An 18,792-nucleotide genomic window follows, 5' to 3' on the forward strand; every position below is an offset into this window, starting at 1 on the left:
GAGACACTGTTTTCCAAATGAATGTTGTTCAGTGCTTTGACGCAATGTATTTTGTTTAAAGCACTATATAAATAAAGGTGATTGATTGATTGATTGATTCTGAACTGATTCTGTGCTAATGTTATGAGTGCGGGTAAAGGCTTGCAGTCATCGCCAATGACGCCATTATGTTGGGCGCAAAAGAACCGGTGAACCGTTTTCTTCAACCGGTTTATTGAATCGAACTGTCAGAAAGAACTACTGATGCAACCAGTTCTTGACTCGTGAACGAGTCATTATCTGGCTCGGCTCGGTGTTCATCTCTCTCTTCGACGCAGTTCAGTCAGTGTACTGTTTGAGTAAATTGATTACTCTGGGATATTGGTTTGTTTTAACTCAGAGGGAGTGTCAGCCACATTAAACAAGTTAACAGCTTAAGTCATTTGTGGATTAATGCGTATTGAAGACATGAACAATTTAAAATTCAGATTCAGTTGGATTTGGTGAACTGGTTCAAAAAGATCCGGTTACAGCGAATGATTCGTTCGCGAACCGGATATGACAAACTGCTTTGTTTTGAACTGTTTTACAACAGACACTGAAGAGAAGGCAATGCTAAATAAAGTCATAGTTTTTGCTATTTTTGGACCAAAATGTATTTTCGATGCTTCAAAAAATTCTAACTGACCCTCTTATGTCACATGGAGTGCTTTGATGATGTTGTTCTTACCTTTCTGGACATGGACCGTATACCGTACACACAGTTTCAATGGAGGGACTGAGAGCTCTCGGACTAAATCTAAAATATCTTAAACTGTGTTCCGAAGATAAAAGGTCTTACTGGTTTGGAACGACATGAGGGTTAGTTATTAATGACATAATTTTAATTTTTGGGTGAACTATCCCTTTAAGTTTGTTTGGCTCGTGAAGACAATTGAAATAAGTCAAATATCAGAAGAGAATAAAAAAACTAAAATGAAACTAAAAGTAAAGAAGAACAAACGGAGGGACTTTTTGAGAAGTCCGATTGGGAAGCTGAGAACCCCCTCTTTCTCTGGCGGAATGCCAAGAACAAGGGGTTTCCTTTGTTTTTATGGAATCTTTCCATATGAACCAATGAAGTGTGAGAAACTGAGGCGGGAAAAATCTTCTTTGTTGGCTGATTTCTGCCCACTGGTCTAATTTATGGCGATGACAAAATTAAAAATTTTTCCTCAGAAAGATTGTTCTTCTGAAACAATGCATCTTTTTGTAATTTGCCATCAAGATTCATTACAGTCGGGTTTTTACGATTATACAGACACCAAAAACTATAATTTTTTGAGTCAGGGACACACAGAGATACAGAGTTGTTTCTAACTACATGCATGTAAAGTTTGATTAAACACACAGTAACATTCTTACATCTTTTCCACTATGCCACATGAATACATTTGAGTACATAAAGAGATAAATACATTTAGAGGTAGTTTTATCGAAAAAGGTCCATGTGCGAGCCAAAAATGCTTGTGGGTGTGTGTGTGTCTGAATGTGTTGTCGTGAGTAGTAAAAAAAAAGGCGGGTGTTTGTCTTTCCTTTGAGGCTCACGCGGGTCTCTCTGGATGGTCTTGAAGGTGTAATAATTGTCACCCACGTCAGGCTGTTGCCGACATCGCGGCGCCCGAGTGGTAAGTTATATTGGAAGATATTATAAAATGAAAGTCCTTGTTTTTTCTTTAACTCAAGTTCTGGTCTTTGAGTGCAGAATGTGTTAGAAAGTCAGGAATCATTAATATGGAACAGATGGTTGAATACCATCCGCTCATTAGTGTTACATTCCCCCTTTGTGGTCGTATGATGCCCTGTGGTCATTATCGGACAACACCTATCACAATGGTCAGATGGCAGGTGAATCGTGACCGTCGGATAGCAGGTGTTTGTTAGGGCTGAGGACCCAGCTCGATGAGGTCCTTATCTGTCTCTGGTGTGGTACCTTCCCTCCGGGGTTTCCATCGGAGACCTCCAGTCCTGGTTTTCTTGAGTTTGGCTGCAGAGGTTCGCATCTCGTTATCCTTTATAGGATGAAGGCCACGCCAAGGGTCAGGGTGTGGCCGATGACCATGGAGATGCACAGTGCTGTGTCAGCTGCAGTCCAGGCTTGGACAACAGATGAGGTGTTCAGGATGAGCAATCGAGACGAGGCTTGGAGGGCTGCGTCGGTGGGAGCAATGTCAGTGAGCTGAGGCCCCCCCTTTTTCAATCCACAGTTCTAACTCTGGACCTAGGGTGAAGTTGTAGTTCTTTAAGAAAGGATGGGATTTCTAGTTCTGGTACTCTTCACTTGGAAGATGGTATAAGGTCAGATCGTCAAGGTGGAGAATGGCCCCTCGTGGGACTTGAATTCACATGCTCTGGTCAAGCAGGTTGACACGGGTGGCGGTGTCATGCTGGTCGTAGGTCAGTGTAGCGGTACGTACTGGAGTGTTAATGAGCCATCTATGACCTACAATCTCAGCTTGTGTCTCGGTGACTTGGCTGCAAGGCTGGGTGTAGGCAGAGCAACGCGTGTCGCTGGTCATGGGTTGCAACCCGCAGATTCCATCAGTATTGTCACTGAGAAACGGTTTGCTGGGGCAGAGGTAGTGGATGTCTTTAGTCAGGGTGCACATGTGCAGTTTTGGGGCTGTCATGGTACGCCACCACCTCAGGGGTTTGTATCTTTATATGTTATCCTTCCAGAACCCCACATTAACAATGTCTTTGAATCTGTAGATTTGGCTCGACTCTATGATGGGTAAGTTCAGGAGGAAACTCATCTCCTTCTGCTCAGGATGCTATAAATAAGTAGAATGACCACCGTTCCTCTCAATGTCGGTCCGATGGTTTGCAAGGATGTACTCTGTGTGGTGAGTTGCTCTTTTAGCTATGGAAGTTCAGTCTGAATTTCAGCCACTTGCCATCTCACAGTGGCTATGTTTACTGAATTGACCCTGGACATACCAATGTTGAACAGAGTTCCAACAGCAGCGGCAGCTCCGAGCAACGCTCCCAGGAAACGTTTGGAGCGGCGGTTGTGTCCACCTAATTCCGCCTGGGTAACAGTCATCTTCTCAAGTTGGTTGAGCATGTGCTTGACATCAGCCTCGGCATGATGGAGGGAGATCTCTGTCCAACAGGCACCGGCCCAGCTGTAATGGGCTACTTCGCGGGGGTAGTGTGCTCTGTAGACGTTGCGGGGGTCGAGTCGAATGTATACTTTCTGGATGTGCATCCGACAATTTGTGATCAGGAGTCCCGGTTGCTCTCTCAATACAATGCCCAAGGCAGGACCTGGTGTGATAATGTCTGATGGCGGCTGGCCTCTGGTTGACTGGAGGCACAGGATGACAATCCACAACAGCATCCTGTAACAGGACAGAGAGAGAGAGGTGAGAGGAAAAGGGAAAAGAGAGAGGGAACATGTCAGTGAGGTTTATCTCGGGTTGGATGGGACAGTCTTTTCGCTTCGATGGCGGTGGTTGAGTTTAGCTTGCATTGGCCCCTCCCTGTCTATCTCTGCTAGTGGTCGCATGTCTCTTAATCTGGTTATGGTGGACCCATTTGAGAACTGGTTCTCTCGATCCCCGGTTTAGCAGGATTTGGTACGCAACTGGGGAGATTTTCTTAATAATCTCATGAGGTCCCGTCCAGTGTGGCAGGAATATCTTTGACAGCCGCTGGGGGCCCGTCTGAGGTGGTGGGGTGAAGCTGTAATACAAGACCCTGTCGCCCACATTCAGTTCCTGGTGTGATGCTTTCCGGTCATAATATGCTTTCTGGCCTTCAGCGCTTTTTTGCAGGTGTTGCTGGGCAAAAGTTGTTTTCAAATGTCTATGGGGCTCGTCAAGGTACTGGAATGTGGTGTAAGCGGTGACAAGGTTGGAGTCTCCTGGTTGATACAGCAAGTGTAGTGGCAGGGTCACCTGCTGCCCAGTCATAAGTTCAAAAGGGGACACCTGTGTTGATTCCTGTGGGGTGGCTCTGACAGCCATCAACACAAGGGGTAGGTTCACCTCCCAGTCTTTCTGGTTAGCCGACACATACTTTTTCAGCATGGCGACCACCGCTCGGTGCGATCTCTCTACCTGGCCGGATGAGATGGAATGGTGGCTGATGTAAAGTTTAGATTGTACCCCTAGACATTTCCAGAGGGGTCCTACCCAGTCAATTTGGAGGTCTGACCACGGGAACGTGATCCCTCTGCGTTGCAGTGGGGCTCTGTGGTTTGGGTTTGCTGGTGTGAACTGGCAGCACACAAGACATTCTCTGACGTACTCTGCCACATCTTGCTGCATGCCGGGCCAAAATGCCACCTGTCATATGTGACTCTGGCACCGTGGTGTCCAGCACATGGTGTCTCGTGGGCGTACATTAGCATTACCCCCTTTTGGCATCATGGCACCACGAGCTGAGGTGCTGTGCTGTCATCAGGTGCAAACCACAGAATGTCGTCCTGTATGTGCAGAATGTGTCTGGTGTTATATAGGTGTCGGAGGCACCAGTGAGCTCAGCCCGAGTGATAGGGTGGTTGGAGGGGTCAGAGAGGTGGTTAAGAAATGTCTTTATGGCAGTGTAAGATGGCTTGCATATTTGCAGTGTTGTTGTTGGAAATCTGCGGAGTTAGTGATAGCGGCTGTGAGGCAGGCACTGCCACAGGTGAAGGTCGTTTGCTGCAGATTAACACTGCAACATCGGGGCTGGGTGTGAGTTCTGGGGGTGACCACACCTCCCCATGTAGTGTGCCTGTTTTTGGCGAGGGCGTCAGTTTGATCATTTAAGTCTTTGTCCAGACCTGTTAGCTTCGAGTGTCATTTTACCTTCTTCTAGTACACAGTCATATTGTGTGTTTTTGTGATGTTATCACATTCCTGGAACAGGTGTTGGTGTTTGACTGGCTTGTTGTTTGCCGTTTTGAAACCATTCTGTTTCCAGCCTGGAAGGTGGCACACAAAACTGAATCTGGCATAGTTAGAGTCTGTACAGATGAGGATTTCTCTGATGTCATGGGCTGATGCGATCTGCAGAGTTATGAGAATGGCTGCTATTTCTGCATATTGTGATGACTGGGGACCTAATTTGATGTGTTGTGGGTGGCAAGGCTGGTCGTTGACCCACAGCACTCCTGCACCTGCCTTAAGGATGGCGTCCTGGTTGTAGGAGCATCCATCGACGTAGACTGTGAGCATGCCTTGACACGCATTCTCTTCAAAGTACATGCTGTTGGGGTTCTTGTTCACCCATTGCTTCCGCAGGTGTGTTATAAGAGCATTTTTGGCATGCGGCCAGGCCATTGCCCAGTGCAGACTTGTGATTCTGTGCATACCGTGCCTCAACATTGCGTCCTTGGAGAGCCATTAACCATGTGGCTATGCGTGAATTGGTGACCACGCCATCTGGGATTCGTTGGCTGTTGAGGAACATTACTGGCTGGTGGCAAGTCTCTATGATAACTTTCTGTGCCCCTATGTAAATTGGAGAATCGCTGAATGGCCCATACAGTGCAGAGCAGAGCTTTTTCACAGTCTCAGAACTTACACTCTGGTGGAAGCAGTGTCTTGCTGGCATAGGCAACTACTTTCTTGTCTTGGTCATGCCGTTGGTACAGGCCAGCACTGAGACATTGGTCAGAAAACCCAGCTTCCAGGTAGAATTCCTTTTGTGGATCGGGGTAAGCAAGACATGGAGCTGTGCATAAATGTCTTTTTAGTTCTTTCATGGCGTGTTCTTGAGCATTCACCCAGACGAAAGGGCAGTCCTTTTTTAGCAGAGCTGTCAAGAGGTCTGGCAATGTCTGAGTAGTTTTTGATGAACTGTCAAGAGTAATTGCATACCCCTAGAAAATTCCGCAGCTCAGAGACGTTACTGGGAGGCTTGATGTTTTGAATAGCATGAATGAGCAGGCCCACGTAGTTAACCTTAGTTCGGCACCACTGTCCTTTGTGGAGGGCGATTTTGGCTCCGGCGATGGATAATTGGTTCAAAACATAGTCTATTTCTTTCAGATGGTCAGCCACCATAGTGCTCTTCATGAGAACATCATCTACATAGATCAGGTTACCTCTCATTCTAACGTCTAGGCAGGCTTTGTTCAGAAAGATGTTGAATTCAGCTGGTGAGTAAGAGTTTAGAATTTGCTGCACTTGAGATTCAAAACCTGGGTAAGGCTCCTTCGTCGGTGTGTCATCAGTCGGTTTGGTATTGAGAGATGTATTAGGTTTATTAGTCTCACCGACGTTCTGGTGGGAGACTGTGTATACTGTGAGGTGTTGGTCCTCGGTCAGCTCCGTTCTGCACACCTGGTCTTTGGTCACTGACATGACAGATGTGATGGCGATGAATTTGAAGGGTGCAGTGAACAATGTTTTGTCTGTAGTCCCTTCGGGTATCATTGCAGGTGGAATGGGCCCAATGACAGGTAGTACAAGTTCACAGTCATGAAAGTCATGGCTCACTAGCCATCCCAGCCGGTAGGCCTTGGGAATGTTGATGTCAGTTGCCGTGCAGTTTTTGAACAGGATGTAGATTACATGAGATGACACTTCAGTGAGGGGTGTGGCTTCCAGTGTGAGTCCGAGTTCCACACATTCAGGTGAGGGTTGGAAGAAACCCAGCGTGTGGTTTAAGGTTTGACCACATCTCATGTTGAGCCAAATAGCGACCCCTTTGGTGTAAGCTGGTACCACCGTTTCCTGTTCGTTGACTAAGGTGCAGACTTCTGGGATGGTCTGCCCTGACATGAGGTTGTCATGGTTGATGGAAATGCGTTGCTGCAAAGTCAATGGGGCCCATACAACTTGTATGTTCCATTACAACCAATGTAAACATTGTGGGGCAGGTCCGGAAGGACCAGAAAATAATGAGTCAGGCACAGATAATTCCATTTCACATGCAAAGCGCAGATTCCTCTGGCAGACACCATAGAGGCTGGGTGTGAGTTCAAAGGGAAACGGGTGCGTTTGCTGGTATAAGGAAGGTCCGGTGTCTTCTCAATGATGGCATTGTATAGTGAGAGACTAATGGGCGAGTTGTCTGCCCATATGGCCAGAATACTGTCCGTTGTGGTTATATCATGCAGCTGCAGTTCGGTCTTGACCTTGGGGCAGTAGGTATCAGAGTTTTTGGTGGCCTTGAAGGTGCAAAGGATCGAACTTGGGCCTTGGTTCATTGTTGAGGCTGTGTACCCATGGCTGGCTGCTGGGGTTCCCGTGACCTCTGTGACCTGACAGTCTGGCTCTGTGGGAATTCCTGTGACCTCTGTGACCTGACAGTCTGGTTCTGTGGGAGTTCCTGTGACCTCTGTGAACTGACAGTTTGGCACCGGCGACCTGTGTGGCTGGAGGGGAAGAAGTTCTCGCACTTGAGCCCAGACTTTCACCTGTTTGAAGTCTAGTAAAGGCTCAAAGCGATCTAGCAAGTCTTTCCCGATGAGAAATGAATAATTGTTCATTGGTGAGACATAAATAGGATGTACTTGACTCATAGGACCGATCGTCAGGTGGATGGGAGCTACATTTCTGAGCTGGATGTCATTTTGGCTGTATGACTGCACATTCAGCTCACAAGTGTGAAAATTAAGAGTTTGATTCTGTCTCTGAGCTTCAAATTTGAGCTTATCAAATAGTTGAGCCAAAATCAACGTGAGGTCTGAGCCTGTGTCCACAAGGGCTTCAAATCTCATTTGTTTCGAAAAAACAAAGTTCGGAAGTCTTCCTCCATGCCTGGTTCATTTTGTGCTCCTAAGTAGGCACGTCGCATGTTTCTAGCCACGTTAGTGTAGCCGCACTGGGTTGTACATAATTATTAACTCAAATGATATATAGGGAATTTGAATAATTAATCAGGAATATGATTAATAAATATATCTCATATGACATTTACATTAAAATTATTGAAGATGAAAAATAGCTCAATTGCATATATCAATAACTCATTACAGGGCACTGTAATTTACTCATTAATATGTCAATATTCCATTCTTCATATCAATTATGGTGATATCTCTTACTGTAAATTACCGCGAATCGAACAGTGGTTTGTCCAGCAAACGGCCGTAAGATTAACTTATCAACTTTCAATAAAGTTATCACTTCTTATAATTCAAGGAAAATATTCTCTGGCCATAAAAAACATTATCCTATCATTATGAAATTGTTTACTAAAAAGTAAAGAGCGTGTAGCTAAAGATCAGACATTTCATTGACTCGTAATGTGAGCGGTTCAGAGGCAATCATGAATATATATATTGGTTTTAATAATTGAACTAATAATACATCAAACTAGAAATCACACAGAGTAAATACGCCTACGACAATACAGACAGTAAACTTTGTACAAGACATAACAGAATCCAAATGAGGGAGGGAGAGAGAGAGAGAGAGAGAGAGAGAGAATGAGAGAGAAAGGGCGAGAGGGAGGTGAGAGAGAGAGCGTGATCACAGAATGAGCTCAGTTATGCAAACTCACAGACAGTAACCCTTGAAAGACAACAACGAATCAAATCATAGACAAAATTTAAGCAGCATTTAAATCTCCAAAGAGAATGATACTTGCACGGGTCCAGCGTGCGTGAGTGTGGTCTTTTGAAACCAGCGTGCGTGTGCTGGAGCTGCGTGGTCCTTTGTGGCAAGGAGTGTTCGTTCGTCTTCCGGGCTGCTGTGGAATCGCGCGGTATTTGAAAGGTTTAACAAAGCAATGTTTCAGGATTCGTCTTCATCGTGTGGAGAGGCGTATAGGCGAATAAACTTAGTAAAGAAAAGAAACAAAAACAACGGAAATGAAAGCTCCCGAAGGAACCATGAGAACGGCTGTCCTCTCAGCCGCTGTGCTGAGGGACGGCGATAGGAGAGCGGCCCAAGGCCGTGAGGCAGGACGAGCAGGGTCCGAGAAAAAGGCAAGAGCGAAGAGATGGAGGACCTTCCTGGGTCAGCTCTTATGGCTTCAAATGGTTCACACCTCTGTTCGCGTGAACAACCAATGAACGTCCGCGATCTGAAGCGGGAAAAAGTTCCTTTGTCTCTGTGGAAACACCCACCCTAATAAATTAGGGTTTATCAGATTTCAACAGTGATATTCTAGCAAGTTTGTAATTACAGATTAATACATTTTTCATTAGTTTACTTTATATAAGGGAGTCCGTCAAAGCATGACGATAAAAAAGATATGAAAAATAACATATATAAAGGATCAAAACATGAAGTTACATTCAAATGCAGAATTACACACATTTAAAGTTTGATTAACACATGATAAAACTGCAGATACTCCAATTTATATGGGGAAACATCTAATGCACCAAAAAGCAATACTTAATACATTGAGAATACATTTGAGTAGATTTTACTATTCTCTTTTCTAAGAGTTAGCTTTCCTGTCCTGTTTCCCAGTGGGATCATAAAGTTTTATGAGCTGGTCAGGGGTAGGGTTACAGAATCATGATTCTTATTTGAGAACATTAAATTAGGATAAACATTTCCAAAGTATAAGCTAGCAACTTATACTCTTCACATAACAAGGATTAACCATTTTATTTTTACATGAACATATTCAAAATACATATTATAAAGTACTTTATTATTAAAGGGGGGGTGAAATGCTCGTTTTCACTCAATATCATGTTAATCTTGAGTACCTATAGAGTAGTACTGCATCCTTCATAACTCCAAAAAGTATTTAGTTTTATTATATTCATAAGAGAAAGATAGTCTGTACCGATTTTTCCCGGAAAACCACGAGCGCCTGGAGGCGTGACGTGTGGGCGGAGCTAAAGAATCACGAGCGCCAGTTGCGTTGAGAGCATGTGGAAGCTGTGACAGCTGTGAAGGCTGAAACTGAACGAGAGCAGCAGCAGCAACGACTCGCTCCGAGCGGGGCTCGAACCCGGGTCTCCGATGGGAGGCGGACGCACTAACAAGGAGGCAGAGATATTTTAAGCAGTTTTACTCACCGCCTGTGGTTCCAACACACAATCGTGACTCTTTTTCATTGGGACTGCATCATCCTTAAGAAATAAACGATACGCAAATCCGTCATCAAACTGGGCTTTGTTTGTAAAACAAGCATTTTAGAAATGCAGGGAACAAACACAAACACTTGCACAACTCCGTTGATGCTCTGTAAAAATAAACTCCATCCACTGGTCCCTTAATGCTGTTTTTTCTTTGGTAATCTGTGCAGCGTTGTCTTGCCCTGGCAACCAAAAACACACTCCTTTTGTGACATTTCGCGACGCTCTCGCTCTGATCAGTGATTGTCTGTGCACAGCCTCTCTCTGCTCTGCTATACGGGAGCGCGCGCTCTTCCGGCAAATGTGCCCTCAGGACCCATATAAGGAAATTCCGCTCCATCTAACGTCACACAGAGCCATACTCGAAAAAAACTTTCCGAAACTTGTGACAAACCGGAAGGAGTATTTTTGGAACAGAAATACTCTTTCAAACGTACAACTTAATTTTTGAAACTTTGTCCATGTTTAGCATGGGAATCCAACTCTTTAACAGTGTAAAAAACTCAGTATGCATGAAATAGCATTTCACCCCCCCTTTAAGAAAAGTTTGTGTGTGTGTGCTTAGGAATGTGGGAGGTTTTGTCTCTCCTTTGAGGCTCGCACGGGTATCGTAAATAATTTAAATCCAGCCAGGCTGGCGCCAGGCATTTAGTTTAGAAAGGTTTCATTTTATATGCCTGAATTCAACCCATGAATCAATGACCTGCATATCTGTTACATAGGGATTTTTCTAACCAGCTTGTCCAGTTCTTTGGGAGCTATGTGTCCGTGCCGGTGACCAGGACTTTCTGGAAGGGTTTTCCCTCTCCTGCTGCTGACGGGGGTTCGTGGAGGCTGGCTGGTGACATTTTGAAAATCAGGCTTTCACCCCCTTTTTCAGTTCTAAGTTCTTGGCTGAAAGGCTTGGGTTCACTGGCCAGGGGAAACTCTGTGGAGTGTGTTTCCTCTTTCTGTTCACTTTTTGCAGTCTGTAAGAATGTTTCAGTTCTCTGTGAACAATGTCAAGTTCATCTTTTAGAAAGGTAAGGTCATGGATATCAGCTCGGGACATTTTCAGGTGATTTTCTTAGGCCTTAGCTTTAGCATCTCTTTCTTTCAGTTCGATTTCAGCCCTTTCTAGGAGGGCTTCACTTTGTCGGAGCTTTGCCTCAAGTCCCTCTCGGGCTTCTCTCTCCAAATGTTCTCTTTGATCTCTCTGTGAACTGTAAGAAACAAAAACACAACAGCATGAAAAAGGTTAAGAAAGGAAATAGCACAGTGAAAACCAAAACACCAAATAAATTGGTCTGCAAAGAAATTGAATGAATACAAACTCTGGAAGTGTTAGGAAGAGAATAAAGGGGCTAAGCCTGCTACCCTTCGCAAGAGTTTCTGCTAGGGTATACAGCACGTGTGGCTATGGGAGTAAGAGACCTAGGAAAAGTGTGTGGCTTAGAGAGGAAAAGTGGACCAAACACTTAACATATATCTGGGGGAATATCTAATATTCTGTGCCTTTATAATAAGTGGATGGGTTTTATCACATTTGGCTCACCTGGGTGGAAACCAGCGGCGCGGTCAGCCTCCCTGGCGCTCCCAAACACTCAACCGCAGTGTCCCCGTCCCTCTGTTACTCTGGCGTTGCACCCTCTCAAACAGCTTGTGACTTATAACACAACCTGGCAACACCAAGATATCAACCGCCAGACAGCACTGCAAATTTGGGCTGTTCCCTAGAACCCTCTTTTAAAAGAGAGTGGCCCCCGTTTTAGGCCCCGGATTAGGTACTGGTCCCAGAGATTGCATTGTTTGTGTCGGCAGGACTGATTGACTACCTTAGGAGTGCCAAATTGCGTGCCGCAACAGACAGAGATTAAGAGGAGCCGATAACCAATATTCATATATGAATATGAATATTGCTTACAAAAACAACGTTTGAACACTGCCCAAAATAACTCCACCATAAAATATGTAGCAACAATCACTTTCTGGGGAATAATTAACTCAAATTAAGTGAATATCATAGAGTCTATGAATATGATGTGCTCATTGCTTACAAATATTAAATTACCCAAAGAGGGAATATTTAATCATTTAAAGGTAACCTTTACTAGAATTAATTTAAGTTATCTAGACGTTCTTCCCGCAAACTGAAAGCTACACTTCCTTATCAAAAATCAATAAAAATACCCTTCTTACAAACTCCTAGAAATATTAATCTTCTGATCAGGAATAAAAAACTATATTTTCTGTGTCTGTACTATATAGATTTCTGAAATTCTGAAATTCTTCAAACAGTACAATTTAAACAAGATAAACGAACGAGAGTAGTAATGAGATAGAGAGGGAGAGAAACGAGAGAGAGAGAAAGAGTGAAAGCAGATCTCAGTGACAATTTTCAAACAGTTAACTTTGCAAGAGACCCCAAGTTATTGAATAATTGAATAATGAATTTCACAAAAATGGAGTAGCCTATACAACCTTAAACAGCAATTTTAAGTTGCGATATAAGAAAGTAATTGCTTTGATCTGGCTCTTGTGTGTAGTTCAAATTGTCCGTTGTTGCAGCTTCAGTGTTGTTCTTTCCAGAGCAGATGATGCGCGAGCTCGATGGTTAACGTGAATGTAAACTTTGCAAAAGATGATTAGACTTAAGTTCGTTTGGCTCGTGAAGACAATTGAACGAAGTCAAATATCAGAAGACAATAAAGAAAGACTAAAATGAAAAGAAAAGTAAAGAATAACAAACAGAGGAACTTCTTGAGAAGTCCGATCATGAAGCTGAGAACCCCCTCTTTCTCTGGTGGAATGCCAAGAACAAGGTTTTTCCTTTGTTTTTATGGAAAGGTAGGTATGCACCTATCTTTCCATATGAACCAATGAAGTGTGAGAAACTGAGGCGGGAAAAATCTTCTTTGTTTGCTGATTTCCGCCCACTGGTCTAATTTATGTCGATGACAAAATTAAAAATTTTTCCTCAGAAAGATTGTTCTTCTGAAACAGTGCATCTTTTTGTAATTTGCTGTCAAGATTCGTTACATTCGGGTTTTTACGATTATACAGACACCAAAAACTATAATTTTGCGAGTCAGGGATACAGAGACAGAGTTGTTCCTAACTACTTGCAAATAAAGTTTGATTAAACGCACAGTAACATTCATCTTTTCCACTATGCCACATGAATACATTTGAGTACATAAAGAGATACATTTAAATACATTTAGAGGTAGTTTAATCGAAAAAGCTCCATGTGCGAGCCAAAAATGATGCGTGTGTGTGTGTGTGTGTGTCTGAGTTGTGGAATGTGTTTTCGTGAGAAGTAAAGAAAAAAGGCGGGTGTTGGTCTTTCCTTTGAGGCTCACGCAGGTCTCTCTGGACTGTCTCGAAGGTGTAATAATTGTCACCCATGCCAGGCTGTTGCCGACATTGCGGCGCCCGAATGGTGAGTTATGTTGGAAGATGTTGTAAAACGAAAGTCCTTGTTTTTTCTTTAACTCAAGTTCTGGTCTTTGAGTACAGAATGTGTTAGAGTTAGGATTCATTAATATGGAACAGATGGTTGAATACCAACCGCTAATTAATTAGTTAATTATTATTAATTATTAATTTATTTATTAATTATAATTAGTGTTCCTGTAGCTCAACTGGTAGAGCACTGCGCTAGCAAGCAAGCAAGCGCAAGGTTAGGGGTTCGATTCCCTGGGAACACATGATATGTAAAAATTGATAGCCTGAATGCACTTTAAGTCGCTTTGGATAAAAGCGTCTGCTAAATGCATAAATTAATTTTTTAATTTAATTTTAATTTTTAAATTTAATTTAATTTAATTTAATTTAATTTAATTTAATTTTAATTTAATTTAATTTTAAATTTAATTAGTTGTTACAGTGTGTTTCAGAGAAGCGGCCCTAGTACTGAGCCTTGAGGTACTCCATACTGCCCTTGTGATCGATATGATACCTCTGCATTCACTGCTACGAATTGATGGCGGTCATATAAGTACGATTTAACCCTCTGGAGTCGATTAACGCGGATACGCATTTTGAGTCATTTTCTCCTGATAACCCCGAAAAGAACTTAAATTACACTTTCAGTTTTAATCATACAGATAAGAGCAATACATCAATCGAATCTGTAAAGGGTCTACTTTTTTTTGATACAGACATAACAACAAAACTTTGTGCACTTATAAAATAAAGATAACAAACAAGGTGTGCTGTCTGCAGCCTTTGTCTGCGCCGATCTTCTTTTACAAACACGTCATTAAAATGAACTGTAACTCCGTGAATACTCAACAAAAAGACATGAGAGAGATATCTATAGAAAGCTTGACATGCAGCCGAAAACAGATATTCTGTGACAAAGTAATCCATATGAAAACAACGCGATGTCCGTTTTTCACGTCTCCCTTCATTATATATAATGTGACCACGCCCCCGCGCTGAACGCACTATTCAGATTCAAACTGAAGCGTGCGGCTTGAATACACCCACACAGAAGTAAAAGCAGCAAGACTGTTCTTCAAGTTTTCTTTTTACTGTTTGCTTCGCGATGAGAGGAATAAGACATAAATCACCCCAAAAAGATGTGATGTGGTTGAGGATTTGAGAAATGGATTTCCTCAGAAAAAAAAGAATGAAGCACTTTATTCAGCAGAGATCATAAACATGAGTAAGTCTCTTTTTATTTATATACTTGTACTAGTTTTCACATAACGTGTAAACATTTTACTAGTTAGACTTTTTCCAAATACTTTTTCCAAACTGTAATTCCTGACTAAATGTATAATCAAGTAATCAAGTTTCAATAACAATATACAAGACTATACCATTCAAAAGCTTGATGTAAATAATATAAATGTAACAAATAGATAACTGTAACAAATGTAAAAGCAATGCTTTTCTTTCAATTTATTCCCCCTAAAAACCCAGAAAGTCTTTAGTTTTATTATATTTATAAGAGAAAGATAGTCTGTACCATTTTTTTTTTTTTTTTTTCGGAAAAACACGAGCGGCTGGAGGCATGACTTGTGGGCAGAGCTAAAGAATCAGGAGCGCGAGTAGGCTTTTGCGTTGAGAGCGTCTGGAAGTTGTGACATTAACGTGAGGAAAAAAACCATCATCCAAAACAAACCATGGCTAACAGTCAGATTCAGCCGTATATTTATGATCCAGAATCAGATCCCGAGGCTGAAATTGAACAAGAGCAGCAGCAGAAGCAACGACTACAGCAGGACGTCTCTATGTGGTGTGTATTGAAACTGTATATATTTGCTTAGCGGTTTTGTTCCAATTTATGTCGTCCTTTTTTTTTTTTTTTTTTTTTTTTTAAGGTGTACATGTGGGAAGTGCAGTTTGATGCCAACATCTCATGTTGTTTACTTGATGTGCTTACACACCGATAGTTAAGTTAACAACACAGAGATATTTGAAGCAGTTTTACTCTCCGTCTGTAACAATAAATGTTTTTTTTTTTTTTTTAGAAAATAAGATTTTGTTCTCACATTCTTTCTTGTAACTCCTCACTCACAGTGGCACAGCTGACTGAGAGGCTCATTATGCAGCTCATTGTGCGGCCTTTGTCTTTTCAGGTGTAAATCACAATGATATTCATGATAGTTGAAGCCTACTCGCATATGACTTTTACCAACAAAAAGTGTCTTATAAAATTTTAATCAATATATTGTTTTCTGTAAGTGAGTAAACATGAAGATTTTCACATAATTTAGAAAGAAAAATTCTAGGCTACAAGCACCAGTTCTCAAAAGTCCCGGGAACCAATGTTCTCTATGTGTTTTATGGCCTTTTTCAAGTGTTTTAACATTTTTAGTTTTTCACTAACCACGCATAATATTTTTTTTCTCAAGAACACAATCATGTACATACATTTCACATATTATTATAGCCCAGTTTGTGTTGATTACAGTGAGATTAGACATTACCCATTTAGATATTTATAAGAAACTGAAAAAAGCACAAATGTCAGGGCATGACAAAACTTCTCCAGGCCCCAAAAATACCCTCAGACTCCAGAGGGTTAAACCATGCTAATGCACTTCCATTAATGCCAACAAAGTGTTCTAATCTATGCAAAAGAATGTCGTGGTCTATAGTGTCAAATAAAGTTTATTATTTTTTTTATTAACAGTAGTAGCAGTATCACATACATTCTACTAAATAATAGTAATATTTCTAGCACAATGCCTTCTTGTACAAATGAACTTATTTGACAGGTTGCCGTGAATACCTTTAAACTGACACTGGTTTTACTCAAATGAAATGGTAAAATGCTTGTGAAGTGACAGAACAGTTCTGGTGATGTTGTTTATGTTTTTATGTCCTCATTGAGATGGCAGATGCTGAAATTACTGCAAATGTCACGCGCTTCAGTGTATTCAACCCTCTACGGACACATCTGCAATTGAATCACCATTGGCCATTAAATATTTTAGTTTACTCGCCAGACTGATATATAATTAGAACTTTAGTAATTAGAAGTAAACTTGATAACCATGTTTAAATGCATATTAGTCAATTGAACTGAACATTTTAACTGGAATGATGGTGGTGTTTTTTTTGTCATTCATTGATTCTTAAAAAAAAAAAAAAAAAAAGGAGGTGAGAAAAACAAGAATACTGATAAGATAATACTGATACGAATTCTAATAAGAAGAACTATAAAAATACACTAAAGATTACTAAGGATTAATAAACTGCTGGATTCATGAATATTAATCAGGTTTTTTGCATTCCCTCGAACTGATTTGCTGAAATCAAAACGAACAATAATAGGTGAGCGCCAGCCAATGAGATTGCCATTAGCGCATTAACTCCACACACAAACTTTATCGGAAAACCCAGCTATTCTTAAAAGCTGAAGATTTCCAAAGATATGCCACTATTTTGACAGGAAAATACAACCAACAATAGTTTAAATGTAGTGTGTCAATTCTCTCTCTCGGCCTCTGCGTGTGTGTGTGTGTGTGAGAGAATGCGACAGCGATCTGTGAGCCTTTACACTAGATGTACATGTCTCGTACTCTATCGCATACGTTGTCAGTGTTGTGCGCTTGCTTAGACCTTTGTTGTGATAAACAGTAAAGTGTGTTCAAGCACCAGCCAAGAGAGTGTAAAGAAATACCCTTTGTGAGAAGCAGTTAAATCAGTGGGAGTTAAAAGCAGATCGTAAGTGTATTTATTTCTTGTCTCATTAGTGTTTAGCGCAGTTGTCATTGCTAGGAAACACTTGTTTGTTTACTGTGTTGAGACGTGCTGCGTTTGGTCTCGTACTCTATCGCATAAGTTGTCAGTGTTGTGCGCTTGCTTAGACCTTTGTTGTGATAAACAGTAAAGTACGTTCAGCTGAATTCAATTTCCGTTTTGTCGGGTTTAAAAAAGATTAGTATACCGCGGCAGAGTGTAAAGACCATCGACTCTACCGTGCGACTCCACCGGGCAGGGACACCGGCAGGGGATATAAGTATTTTTTTGAATAATCTTTTTCCTTTTCCTTGTTTCATTTCTGTTTCAGTTGTTTTTTGTTTATAACCAAATCTTACTATGTGTTTCTAGATCCCTACTATCATTACCACTCGTAAACCATGCAACACACAATGTAGACAGCGCAATCTTAACAACCTGCATACTTTGCCTATGTGCTAATACACTACTTTCTTTTCCTATTGGTCTCTGGAATTGCCAGTCTGCTGTAAACAAAACCGATTTCATTACTTCTATTATTAGTCATTCAAAGCTTAATCTCATGGCCCTAACAGAGACCTGGATCAAACCAGAGGACACTGCTACACCTGCAGCACTCTCCAATAATTTCTAATTTTCCCACTCTCCCCGTTTGACTGGAAGAGGTGGAGGTACTGGTCTGCTCATCTCTAATTATTGGAAATTTAATCCTTTACCATCTTTGGGTATCAACAGCTCCTTTGAATCTCATTCAGTTACTGTTACCTACCCTTTTAAAATAAATTTTTTATTTGTCTATCGACCCCCAGGACCACTGGGTAACTTTTTGGATGAATTATATGTGTTACCCTCAACCTTTTCTGAGGATGGTACTCCCCTAGTTATGCTTGGAGATTTCAACATTTATCTAGATAAACCTCTGTTTGCCGATTTCCACACTCTGCTTGCCTCTTTTGATCTCAACCGAGTGTCAACTACTGCTACTCACAAATCAGGCAACCAACTGGACCTTATTTATACACGAAACTGCTCTACTGATCATGTTCTGGTTACTCCACTGCACAACCATAACAAAATTAACAATTCATCTAACTCGCATGCTTTTTAAAACATTTTCCTCACTTCTTTGTCCTCCTCCTCCTCCTCCTGCTTCATCTCTAATATCTGACAACTTTGCAACGTTTTTCATTAATAAAATTAAACACATTAGTGCACAATTTTCCACACCACAATCAATCAAGCTCATATCACCAGCAAACTTACACTCATTTACATCCTTCTCTTCACTCTCTGAGGCAGAAGTGTCAAAACTCATCCTTTCTAATCACCCTACAACTTGCCCGCTTGATCCAATTCCATCTCATCTCCTTCAAGCCATTTCTCCTGAAGTTGTACCTGCACTCACTCACATCATCAACACTTCCCTCCACTCTGGTGTTTTTCCCTCATCATTTAGACAGGCACATATAACTCTACTACTTAAGAAACCCAACCTCAACCCATCTCTTTTAGAGAACTACAGACCATATTCCCTTCTTCCTTTTACTGTAAAAACACTTGAACGAGCTGTGTTCAAACAAGTCTCTACATTTCTCACACACAACAATCTCTAT

General features: G+C 41.7%; 1 protein-coding gene across 6 annotated transcripts in view; it reads left to right on the forward strand.

Moving 5' to 3' along the window:
• LOC127953338 (E3 ubiquitin-protein ligase rnf213-alpha) overlaps positions 1–18,792 on the forward strand; it is a 125,083-nt gene that overhangs the window by 49,421 nt on the left and 56,870 nt on the right. The gene's annotated exons all lie outside the window — the stretch shown is intronic.

Source organism: Carassius gibelio, chromosome B3 (genome assembly GCF_023724105.1).
Source record: "Carassius gibelio isolate Cgi1373 ecotype wild population from Czech Republic chromosome B3, carGib1.2-hapl.c, whole genome shotgun sequence".
Classification (NCBI taxonomy): domain Eukaryota; kingdom Metazoa; phylum Chordata; class Actinopteri; order Cypriniformes; family Cyprinidae; genus Carassius; species Carassius gibelio.